Raw genomic sequence first — 12,683 nt, forward strand, 5'->3', positions numbered from 1 at the left:
CCAGCATGATGTGCGTACGTGGGTAACTCTGAGTCCTGCATGGCATCATCTGCAGGACAGTTTGGCTCCAGTCCTGAGTTAAGACGTTCCTCAAGCACCAGCTGAAGCATTTGGCTGCCAGGTAGACAGCTCCAACACCCAGAAGGAACTTAAAAAGGCTGAACCCTCCACCTCCACCCCTCTTCTTGTCCTCTTCATCAAAAGCTGGAGATAGAAAGCCAAGAAAAGGTCAATAAGCATTTAAATATGACCTATGACTGTTTCCACCTTCACATATACATCAGGTAAAAAAGAAAACACACACGTTTTATGTTTCTCTGTAAATATACTTCTAAGGCAGGGGTGTCAGAATCCAGTGCTCGAGGGCGGAAATCCGGCAGGTTTTTGTTGTTTCCCTCCACTAACACAGCTGATTCAAATCAATGGATCCAGCAGCTTCTTGTCAACCTGTTTGAGTGTCGGACAGGTGTGTGTTGGAGCACAGAGACAATAAAAACCTGCAGGCCTCCAGCCCTCCAGGACTGCAGTTTGACACCCCTGTTCTAAGGGGATTGCTGACAAGGATTTTTCAATAAAAGTCAGTAACAATAATCCATCAGTACTCTGATGTAAACTTTGGATTTTGGACTGTAGTCACCATAAAAACACAATGTGAAAACCTGCTTCCACTGATCAATGTTGCTCTCAGACCATTGAGTCCTCTGGATGAGTAAAAAAAAAAAAAATTCATATATTTTACAGGTAAATTTCCAAAATTAAATCCTTTACAAATTACCTGCTATTAGTCTGCATTGTGCCAATAAAATAATATTAAACTGCCACAGCTTCAGTTACTAGAAAAATACATTTCTATACATCTGTAAAATAAGTTAATACATTTTTTATTGATTAAAATAAAATATTTGTGAATCAACCTAATTGTAAATAAGCTCACAGCAGAACCTTTCTGGACTAAAATCCCAAATTCCCCCCAGAGCTGATATCTACCTTTGTAATCCAGCCTCCAGCTGTAATCCGGGTAAAAAACCCTCATAGGTCTTGGTTTCTTGACCGCCCTTGGCTTCTTTTTTTTCCTTTTAACTTGCCTATAATTGACCACAGCCTCACTATTGTGTGAGTTTATGTTATAGCCATACTGGTCATAGTTGTAGGAGTCAAAGTTCATGTTCAGATGCTGTCTGAAGGCTTCATAGAAGAATCCATAGTGATCATTTTGCATCATGCTAAGCATTAGCTCTGCTGAAGGGTCTGAGTTGTAAATTAGTTCCGTATTCTCAAAAATATTTGCATTCCCATAGTAACCCATCTGAATGAGAAAGCTGCTGATGTCCAGCTGAGGGTTCTGCAGAGCTCGGATCAGCTCAGGTCTGACTTCGTAAGTCTGGTCAGGTCGGAACCTCCCAAAGGCGGCGCTGTCGTGCTCGGTGATATAAACCGCCTTCACCACCCTGCTCCTCATCCGGTAACTGATGATGACGCGGTCCTTGTTGGAGAAACTGTAGTCACCATCAACGCCGTAATTTTCCCTTACAAATGTCGGCAGGTGTGCAGAGGATGGGTACGTTTCTGTGTTCAGGTTACCGACCACAAAGTATGCAAACTGGAGAGAAAGAAAGATTAAAATTAGATTGGAGTGAGAATCATTACAGAGCATCTAAAACATCTTCATGGATGGTGAAGTAGGAAATGAATAATTTGGTATAATATTCACATCTAGTAGCTGTGATGCAGGGCATGTTACAGATCTGGAAGGCTGAGCTGATGCTAAAAAAGCAGCAGTGAACTTTTCTGTGCTTAAGAGCACATATTTCAACTCAAATACCCCGATAAAAAAAAACACATTCATCACAGTTACATGACTTTGGGTTTGAACATATTTTATACCTCCAGGATCTGCTTCATTGCAGTACCAGCCTTTAAAGTAGAAATAAACAGGTCCCCCATCTTCACCTCCACCACAAATTCACTTCATTATGCGTTTACTATCAGGCATTTGAAACAGACACCTTACCAACTTGAAATCATTATCAGTAAATTTAAAGTTCACTTAAAAATAAGAGCGAATAACATTCTTGCTTGGTCACTGTTTATCTGTGTGCTATATCTACAAAGTATTGCTACTAATTAGATCTGTTTTGTTATTTTGGTTGCCTTAATGGTGCTATATCTATTCATTTGACATGAATTTAGCCTCATAATCTGATATCTGAAGCTTTCCTAAAAAATAATGTCTGAATTTGACATGGACTTAAAGGGTTCAGCTTCTACCTGTACTGCTGAAAACTTCATCGATCTCTGCTTTCCTAATTTAATGTTCAGATGGGTTAATAAATCAGTATCTAAGCCACTTTTGGGACTGATTCTAAGACAGGATGGAAGCAGAGTCGCCAGATCAATAACAACTTACAAATATCGCAACACAAAACCTCATTTACACAGTCAGAGTTTTCTGTAAAAAGTCGTCACATCTGGAACACCATTCCAAAACTAAATAAAAGATAGGCCATTTTTTTAAAACTTTCATAGCAAATGTTAAAATTTTGTTGCATACAAAGTAAGAATGAGCCCACCTTGGAAATGTAAAAAAGGTCAGCTCAATCATGTTGTTTGTGGAATAATTCTTTAGATTAAATTAACTGGACAGAAATGAGGTGAATTTAGTTTTCTGGACATTTTTGTCTGTAAGTCTGGTTTTATTTCCCTTTATTCTTCCTGTTGGAAAAGCCCAATCGGGAATCAGTTGTGAATTAGCTTAATGCTATAAATTAAAAATCAGTTGCCCCTTCTACGTCTTCTGTGTTTCTATAAAAACTAAACTAATAAAAAAATATTTACATTGAAAGAACACCAGCAGGTGAAAACATAAAAAATTATTTGGGGGGGGGGGGGGGGGGGGGGGGGGGGGGGTTTCAAAGGTTTAGTATTATGGCTGAAAAAGCAACAGCCTGTTTGGCTTTAACTTTACTTTAATTTCTGAATTGAGGCTCTCCAGACATGAAAAATATGTTTTTCATGTCTGACTTATTTATCTAATTTGGCCCTCTTGAAATGTATATTTTATATGTGCATTTTGGTCATAAAACAGTTCTAAAACGCCGTAGAACAGAAGTTTATATTTGAAATAAGAAGCTAAGATTTTGCAGAGTGTCAGAGGATGGTTGTGTTAAAATTTGGGGAATTTGTCAACAGAAACAGTGTAATCAATTGTGTTTGTGGATATTTTAAAGTTTTAACTAGTTGATGGACACAACGAGAGCAAACAATGACTTTCTAGAGGGAAAGTTTGCTAACATAGATAGTGGTTTTTTTTGTTGTTTTTTTTTTTTAGTAGAAGCATCACAAACCTGTCTCACTCGCGCTTGAGTTTGCAGCACAGGTAAAAGGTCTTCCATGTTTCCAAACAGGTGGAAACCGTAGATGCCGGTCTCCGGTTGACAGTCTGACACCAGCTGAGTAAATAGGTCCAGTTAATGCTTGTTAGTTTCTCTGTTCCTACATCACACATATGTGAATGAGTTATCGTATTTACCTTCATGACTTCCATTAAGTTATCGAGCTCACAGATCACGCAGTCGTTGGCAAACCAAAACAGCAGCTGGAGGCCGTGACGTGGAAAAGGACGTCCAAATCCTGACGCTATCAGCTGCTCCAGAGTGCAGAGCTGGCTCTGGACCATGGTGGACCCCAGAATTCACGTGCACGCGAGCTCCTGATCACATGCAGAAACATAAATATATAAACATTAACAATGTGTGCATTTCTTTCAGTGTTTATAGTAAAGTTTGATGTTTTTACACTGTTAACAGTAACACAAACTAAATAAAACAATCTGCAAAAAAGTGTTTCAATGACTTTGCAATTATTGTGCAAAAAATGTAGAACAGTAAGAAAATGAAGCACGTCGTATATTTTAGGTTTTTCTTTAGTTCAGACTTATTCGGGTCTATATCGGAAATAAAAAGAAAAATTAAAAATGAAACAAAAAAAGGTATTTCATCAAACAACAATTATTGTAATGACCTCTGAGAACAGGCACTTGGCTTCCAAATGCAAGAGGAATAACTAAAAACAACTTTTTCTATAACTTTACTTATACGGTAAGGTGGATACAGGTCTGTAGAAATCCATAATGTTCAAATATAAATTACTCTTATTCAGAAGGAACCTCACCACCGCCATCTGAAGAGAGTAAATCACCTTATTTAAAAGCTCAGGCTCAAAGAAACCATGATATGTTTTTGAAAGCGATGTGGGAATCGGACCTACAAAGGAGGGTGTTGGGTTTAACTGTGAGAAAAACTCAAGATTTTGTTTTCAGTGGAGCAACAGCATCAATGGCTGATTTAAGTTTGCAGTTAAATTGATCTACCATAAAATCACAAAATACAAGTAACAGCTGAGCAGAGGTGCAGTGTAAAATATTAATAAAATTTGAAGCCACTTCAGAGGTAATAAATCGCCCCAGTTCTCACTGGTGATTCCTGCTGATTAAAACTAGTGATGTTAAAAAACATACAGTAGTGGTCCTCTGTTGTTGACAGATATTTAACCATAATTCATACACATAAGAAACTTACACACAAGCATATTTACGTGTGTATTGACAATGTTGCTTTGACCATTTCTGAAGTAGAACATGCTTAAACGTAGGCTATTAAATTATTACGAGTTTAACTTTTTTAACAAAGAAAAAAAAGAAGACATGGAAACATTCCTTGTAAAAAAAAATCTGCCTAATTTGTCCTAACAAATAATTCAGTGATATCAACAATATCTAAATGTGCCAAATATTCTGGATCCATACTAAAGAAGTTGTCACGTGATGTAACATTTATCACAGGATGTCGCACTTACGTCAGTTGTAATATATAAATGGGGAAATATGTGAAAACAACGTCTAAAATGGAAACTGTATCCTATCATAAATGCTGCTGACTTTCACTGTGCAAAAACCCCCAGAATCCAGATATCTTTGCCTGGATACCCTCAGATATGGCTCAAGCATGGTGATATCTGTCCTGGATACTCTCCAACCATGACAGCTTCAGATGTCATGTCAGGAGCATATCAACTCCCGGTATGGGACCACTTTGATACTAGTAGAATCTGTAGTTCAGATTTTCTCCGGATATGGGATATGGGTCAAGGCCCATATTCGGAGAGTATCCCTAAACTAGAGATATCCGGACAGGATATTTCAAGATTCTAATAAAGTAAAATCTAGTAATTTCTGATGTTAATGTAGCCATCATATCTGGGCTCATGATTCTGTATATGTAGCCTGTATCCATATTTGCAGACCAAACACAAGTGATATCTGTAGTCCGGATATCTCCAGATTCTACTCATGTCAAATCTGGTGATATCTGATGTGGATATATCCATCATATCTGGAGTCAGGATTCTGTATATGTGGCCTGTAGCCATATTTGTAGTCCAAACACAAGTAATATCCATAGTCTGGATATCTCTAGGTTCTACTTAAGTCAATCCTGGTGATTTCTGATGCCAGGATAGCAGTCACATAAGAGGTCAGAATTCTGACATATATTCTAAATCAACAATATTCAGGTAAAAAGGACAGCAAACCATTTTATGCCAAAAATTTTAATTACAAAAATGAATTCACAATAAATATTTCAAAATAAACACCATACTTCACTAGCAAACAATATCAACAGAATACAAAATGCAGCAGAGAAAGGAAGTCTCCTAAGAGTCCTTATTACTTTCTTCCTCCACAGCATATTCATAGCAGCTTTTTGCAGGACATGGACAGCAGTCTGTGAAGCCAGCACAGTATCTTGCAAGTGTTGACCTCGGTGCGATTCCCTTCCTCTTCTCATACAAGGCCTTTAGGCATCTACTGATGACCGCAGTGAGCTAGATAGAGTCCCACTTTGGTGAGGGTTAATTATAACATGGTGTTTCCTCCTTGCTTTCCTGAAGTTTGCTTTTGCTCCTTTTCAATATGTGAGGTCATCCGGATGTCCTTGTCAATTTTCACCCGCTTCTTGAATAACTGTGGAAAAACAAGAAAAACAAATTAATTTCAGTTTTCTCCAAACTATATCTATTTAAAAATAATCAAAAGACAAATGCTTTTAATTTTTTTGTCAGTGGAAAAACTAAACTTGAAGGTGAAGCGTATAACTTTCAGTTATATTCATAGCCAAGACATCAGTTTAGATATTACAGATGAGAGGTGAGTACTGGGCTTTGTCAGAGGGTCTGTAGACATCAGGTATCTTTAAAACATGGGACAGACAGATGGAAAACAAGAATACAGCTCTTTAAAGCACACAGACACAGGTGAATTTTTTAGGTGCACCTACACACAAGCTACACAAGTGTTTATCATTACATGGGATTCTTTGACTGAGGATGAGGTATTCACACCCAACTATGACAGACCGTATACTCAAAGTATTAAGTTAGGTTAACTAATTCATTAACCACAGGCCATGTCTGGATATATTGTTGTAGTAAAACTATGCCTCTATCAATTACTACTTATTAAATTTTAATTACCTCGGAGCACCACTCATCACTTTTACTTAACTTAAGATTCAGGAGGATGAGAAAAACCTGAAATATACTTAATTCAATAAACACAGTCTCACTTAAAGTAGTAAATTCTCAGAACGAATGAACCAGAAATTGTACATTCAGAAATTATGACAAGAACGGATGAATTGATTATACATATTTATTACAATGATGGTAAACATACAGCAGTGAAAATGAGCAATGATGGAGAGGTTATTGGTGAGATGGTCAAGTGAATTTGTTTACAGGGATTTTCATTTATGATAGTAATAATGAGAGGTAAAAATGAATTGAATGAAATGGGGCAGAAAGGAACTGGTTGGAATTGAAGCAATTAAATCGGTATCGTTATTTCACTTAAATCTTTGTTAAAATTATACTTAGTGTTTGGATGAGAATTCAAATTTATACTTTGGTTAAATTTGATGTACTGTTGAACACCACAAGTGATATCAAAGCGCTATGAAGATCCTACTTTTTCCCGCTGGGTCAGTTGATGGAGCCGGCGGACCGGGTGGTTCTGTCCTGGACTGCAAGTCTCCGGGAAATGGACCTTCTGGCGTCGGGAGAAGTAGGTCTGGAGCTGCTCTGATGAACGGGTTGGGATCTCTGTCCAGCAGAATCCCAGAGCCAAGGGCGGTGTTTCTCGTACTCAAATTATTCCAAAGGTTGTGTTCCACGCGTACTGTCTGAGGGTAGGCAGTACTTGTACAGACGCAAAAATTAGTGGAACTGCGGTTCTGGTGAATTACTGATCTCAAAAAGGAAAAATAAAAATGTTCGCTGGGTAAACTTAAACAAGGCTTGTTTCGCCTTCAACACAAATATTACTTTTCTGTTCGAACTTATCTCGTTAAGATCTTACGCGCACAAAAGAAGAGAGATGGAGTAAACTTATGAGAACAAAGAAACAGCTGCGTACAGCGGAAAGTTGCGAGAGGGCAACGAACTTAAGTCAAAGTACAAGAATTACGGCGATCGAGAGTCAAGGGCCGAGAGAGAAGAACCACGGAGGACAAAAACAAAAAGAAGAGAAGAAGAAGAAGTGCTAAGTCCAGAGCGCGGGTCCATTTAACTGGACCCTTCCTCCTAGGTCCTGACCAATCGCAAACCACTAATCGTCAGAAGGCTGGTCAGTCTTACCCAATCAGGTCAGCTTTGATTGTTAACCAAGAGGGTAGGAGTGATTCAGGTCTTATTTCACTGCGGGCCCTGGTTCCTTTCTCCCATTTCATTAACATGATCATGATAATCAAATTATTAACTTTGTTTCTTAGCTTTAAGCATGGCAATCAACATTCTGGGGACTCATGCAGATGTTTTGTTTGCTTGAAAAGGGAACATTTACCAATAGTAATACTTTTACACATGAAACCCAATTGTTGCATATTTCACATATTTCTTATCAAGTGTGGATTAATCCATTGGCATGACTTGTCTTCCTCAGCCGATGAATCCTGAAAGAGAGTTACATTCTTATCCATTCCTATTATTTGCTTAGCAGGGGTTCCAAACTTGGAAAGATATATCCAACATTATGCAGTAAAGTGTTCATGATTGATTCTGATGTGTGATCAGTTCAAGGATTTAAATCACATATGAGAATGAATAAAAGGGAAACTTCAGTCAAACCTATCAACAAAAATCATGTAGGCTACATTAAACCAGTTAGTGAAAGGAGATTTAAGACACAAAGAAGTGCATCTGGAGTTTCTTCCTGTGGGAAGAGGGGTGGATCTGTCACCCAGAATGTATATTCGGGGAGGATCAAAGCAGAGTTGCCGGGTCTCTCTCCTGGCGCCGTTGAGTCTTATCTGGAGGTGTAAAGGTGTCATTTTGACAAGAGCCAGTTGCTTAGTTCGATGTGACATTCCGTATCTATTGACCTAAGGGACTGTAAATTGTGTTAGAGGTTTTGTTCAGACCATCTGGTTTGGGGTCTGCAGGAGGTCCTGAAAGAGAAATCTGGAGGTAAATGTGAATTGTGTGTTTATCTGGGGGGGGGGGAAGAAAAGAAAACTAATACACCCGAAGCCGTCCTCCTCTTTCGGGTCACAAAAGGTCATTTTCTCCAGTCCTCTAGGATGACACCCCCCTGACTGCAAGAGGAGATCAAGAGCCCATAATTTAATCCTGCCAAGGAGAAAAAGAAAAGGAAAATAAAAGTTGTTTTATTCCTCCTGGAAGAGCCTTGGAGGCTACATTGTACATATTACCAGACTCAGTATAATGCACCTAAACTTTCCTAAAACTTTTGTATAACTAAACCTTTATAGACACACATATATATATATATATATATATATATATATATATATATATATATATATATATAATTTTTTTTAACATACTTATATATATATATATATATATATATATATATATATATATATATATATATATATACTTATATATATATATATATATATATAAAGTATGTTAAAAAAATTATATATATATATATATATATATATATATATATATATATATATATATATATATATATATACACACGCACACACACACACACATACACACACACACACATACCACGTTATAAACAGCATTCAGCACATGATGTTTCACTGCACACACACACACACACACACACACACACATATATATATATTTTTTTTTTTTTAAAAAACCTTGGTAAAATGCAACTCTGAATTGTTAATGTCTGGCTTATCAAAGTTAAGGTAAAGAGACATTTGCAGATTTAATTTAAACAACTTACCTGATCAGCATATTTCTCCTCCTCCCTGCTCCCATCTCTCCTACATGATGTTAACTGTTCATTCTTCAGGCTCCTTCTGGTTTTAATTAACACAAGAACGCATATGACGTTGGCAGATTGGAAGAATTATTTCTATAATAGAACACACCAACATTGTTGCGTGATTGAAAGAGGTAGTTTTAACTGAAAATATCCGCACGTGCCCCCGCCCCTCCCGGACCCGGTGTGGGCTTCTCTGCGATGCTGGAATGAGAAGGACGTCTGAACTTCACGCAAACTCCTGCGTCGTCGCGCCTTGTTGGAGAGTGTCAGCATGCTGCAGTCGTTCATGTCTCCCATTCTTTGTTTTATTTGTTCAGTATTCACTTTAGTTTTTCTTAGCTGTTCTTTTTCGACTTCTTCCTAAGGAGCGGCTCGTCAGCGTCCCGCCATTATTTTCAAACAGTCCGGTCATGTGACTTTGCAGCCAATAGACAGAAAGCAACTCTGGCACGCCAATGATGCAGCCAATCACATTTCTTTTTACTGGAGCTTTGGAAAAACGTCATGGACATAGTTGCTAACACAAACTGCTTTGCATGAAGTTCTGATTTTAAAATCCTCTGAAGTGATGAGAGAAATATGACAAAAACAAATAATAATCAAGTATGAGATTAAATTAAGAGAAACCTCGCTGAATGAAATGTTCTGTATTTTTTTTTATTAAGCTCTTTATTTCAGATGTTTAACTCCTTGTGTCTTTTTTTTTTATTTTTACATTGATATAATTTACATTAGTCAGTGACCCAATCACACTTCCCCATTTAACATCCAATTTCCCAGGCCTTTAGATAATTCAGGAAATTCAGGATTTGTCCAACAGATTAGTTTGGAGTCATTTAATTTTTTTTGCTTGCTGTTTTAAAAAAAAGTAGCATGTCTGTGGAAGGAAATACAACTGAAGCCTTTGCCATCACTGTGGAAAGGATGTTTTGGTCAGCATTTTACCGCCATCAGAAATGTGAAAAGTGGTAAGTGACCCTTTGCTGTTACACCATAACACAACAATGATATTTAGTATTTAGCAATTATTTCCCTCCCCTATGTCTAGCCATCTTACACATTATTTGAGATTTACTTGCATTATTTTGTTAATCTGCTTTCTTTCAATGTAATCTGTTTGTTGGAATTCAGCACCACACCAACCATTGCCACACACATGTAGATGTAGAACATCTGTGTAACAAATTAAATTGCAGAATTATCAAGAACGGTTCCAATGGGTTAGAGGGGTTTAGAGCTGTAGCAAGCACTGCTCTTAAATGTCTGTAAAACAAAATTATACACAATGATAACAGCTGCTGATGCATCTGTTGTCATTGTACTGCATGTTTTCAGTCAGATGGAGGAGAGAGGCAACATGGATATTGGCAGAAAGTGTGTAGGTAAAAACGTTTCGTCGGTCAACAATAACTTCCTGTTATAGCAGACAATGTGAAAACTTGGCTGATTATATTATGTTTTTTTTTTCCACTCAGTTGATAAGACTGCCATACCACATTGTTGATTACACTGATGACTCTAGGAAGTCAACAGGTAATGTACTGAAAGTTGCACTTGATCTAAAACTATACATACGTGGACAGAATTGATGGTTCCCTTCAGTCAATGAAAGAAAAACTTACAATGGTCACAGTAATAACTTGAATCTGACTAAAATAATAAAAATTCTATGAAATTTAACCAATGAAAGTAAAACATTGTTTTTCAGCCATGCTTTAACATAATTATATGAAAATAAACTCATGAAACAGGCGTGGACAAAAATTATGGAACCCTTAACTTAATATTTGGTTGCACAACCTTTTGAGGCGATCACTGCCATTAAATGTTTCCTGTAACTGGCAATGCACCTCTCCGCATGTATTTTGGCCCACTCCTCAGCAAACTTCTCCAGTTTTCTCAGATTTGAAAGGTGCCTTTTTCAGGTGCCATGTCTCAACCCCTTCCAAGGATGCTAAATAGGATTTAGGTCAGGACTCATAGAAGGTGACTTTAATCCAATGTTTTCCTCTTAGACATTCTTGTGTTAGCTGAGTGTTTTGGCCCACTGTCCTGTTGCAAGACCCATGACCTGCAACTGATACCAAGCTTTCTGACACTGGCAAGCACATTTCTCCCTAGAATCCCTTGATACTGTTGAGATTTCATTGTACCTGCACAAATTCAAGACACCCTGTGCCAGATGCAGCAAAGCAGCCCTCGAACATCACAGAACCTCCTCCATGTTTTCCGGTAGAGACAGTGTTGTTTTGGCCTACTTGGCAAACAGTTCCATTTCATATAGGCCCACTGACTCATTACAAGATTGTAGACACCCGTGATGCTAATTAGTGGACACACTTTGGATTAACATGTTCCTTTGGTAACATTGTTTTCAGTCTTCTCTTGGAGTACCGTCATTTTTGTCCATGCCTGTTTCAGGAGTTTATTTTTTCATAGAATTCTGTTAAAGCATGATTGAAAAGCAATGTTTGACTTTCACTGGTTAAATTCATTAGAATTTTTATTTATTAATACTTTTGTCAGATTCAAATTATTTTTTGTGACGATTGTGAGTTTTTCTTTGATTGACCAACGGGAACCAATAATTTTATTCACGTCTGTAGCTATCATTTTACTTGGTACATGCCTGGTTCTATCTAGTAATTTTATAGGTATACATGGTGCACTGACATGGGAAACAAATGTCTCAACAGTAATTAATTGGTCATGAAATAGATTCTATCTGCTCAATACTTCTTTTCATTACATCCGAGTCAAGTGTAATTTACATGTTCCTAGAATGCAAGCAGATTGACGGCAGGCGAATCTGCTTGCAACACATACACACATTCAGCACACCAATTTTCAGTCTGAGTTATTTCCCTGCTTCACTGTATAACTGTTTGCTTTTTGTATTTCAGACGGTGGTATTTACAGCAAAACAGAGGAGACAAGAGTCTGTCATTTTTCAAACAATGACCCATGAAACAAAATCAGGGGAAAAAAAGAGTTTTGCCTAAAAGGTGGAAAGAAGAAAACTTATTTACTCCCATTTTACATCCAAATTACTTGCAATAACTTCATCAATACATACAACTAAAATTGTTTTACTGTAACTTTAGACTAAAGTTATACTGATCAGATCTATATGGAGAACTGTTGTTTTGTTTTTTTCCCTCCATCTGATGAGACGACCACCAACTCGCTACATTGTGAAGTCATCAGAAGATGAACATGTAATTTAGCTACTTATTTGTGAAAACATACTCTAGAGGAAAACATAAGTTCCCTCTGTGAACTTCAGCAAAACATTTGCAATTCAGTTTCTGACTTGGAAGATTTACAGAGATTAATCTGCCCTGGAAGACACCCA

This window comes from Telmatherina bonti (assembly GCF_933228915.1).
Source record: "Telmatherina bonti genome assembly, chromosome: 3".
Taxonomy (NCBI): domain Eukaryota; kingdom Metazoa; phylum Chordata; class Actinopteri; order Atheriniformes; family Telmatherinidae; genus Telmatherina; species Telmatherina bonti.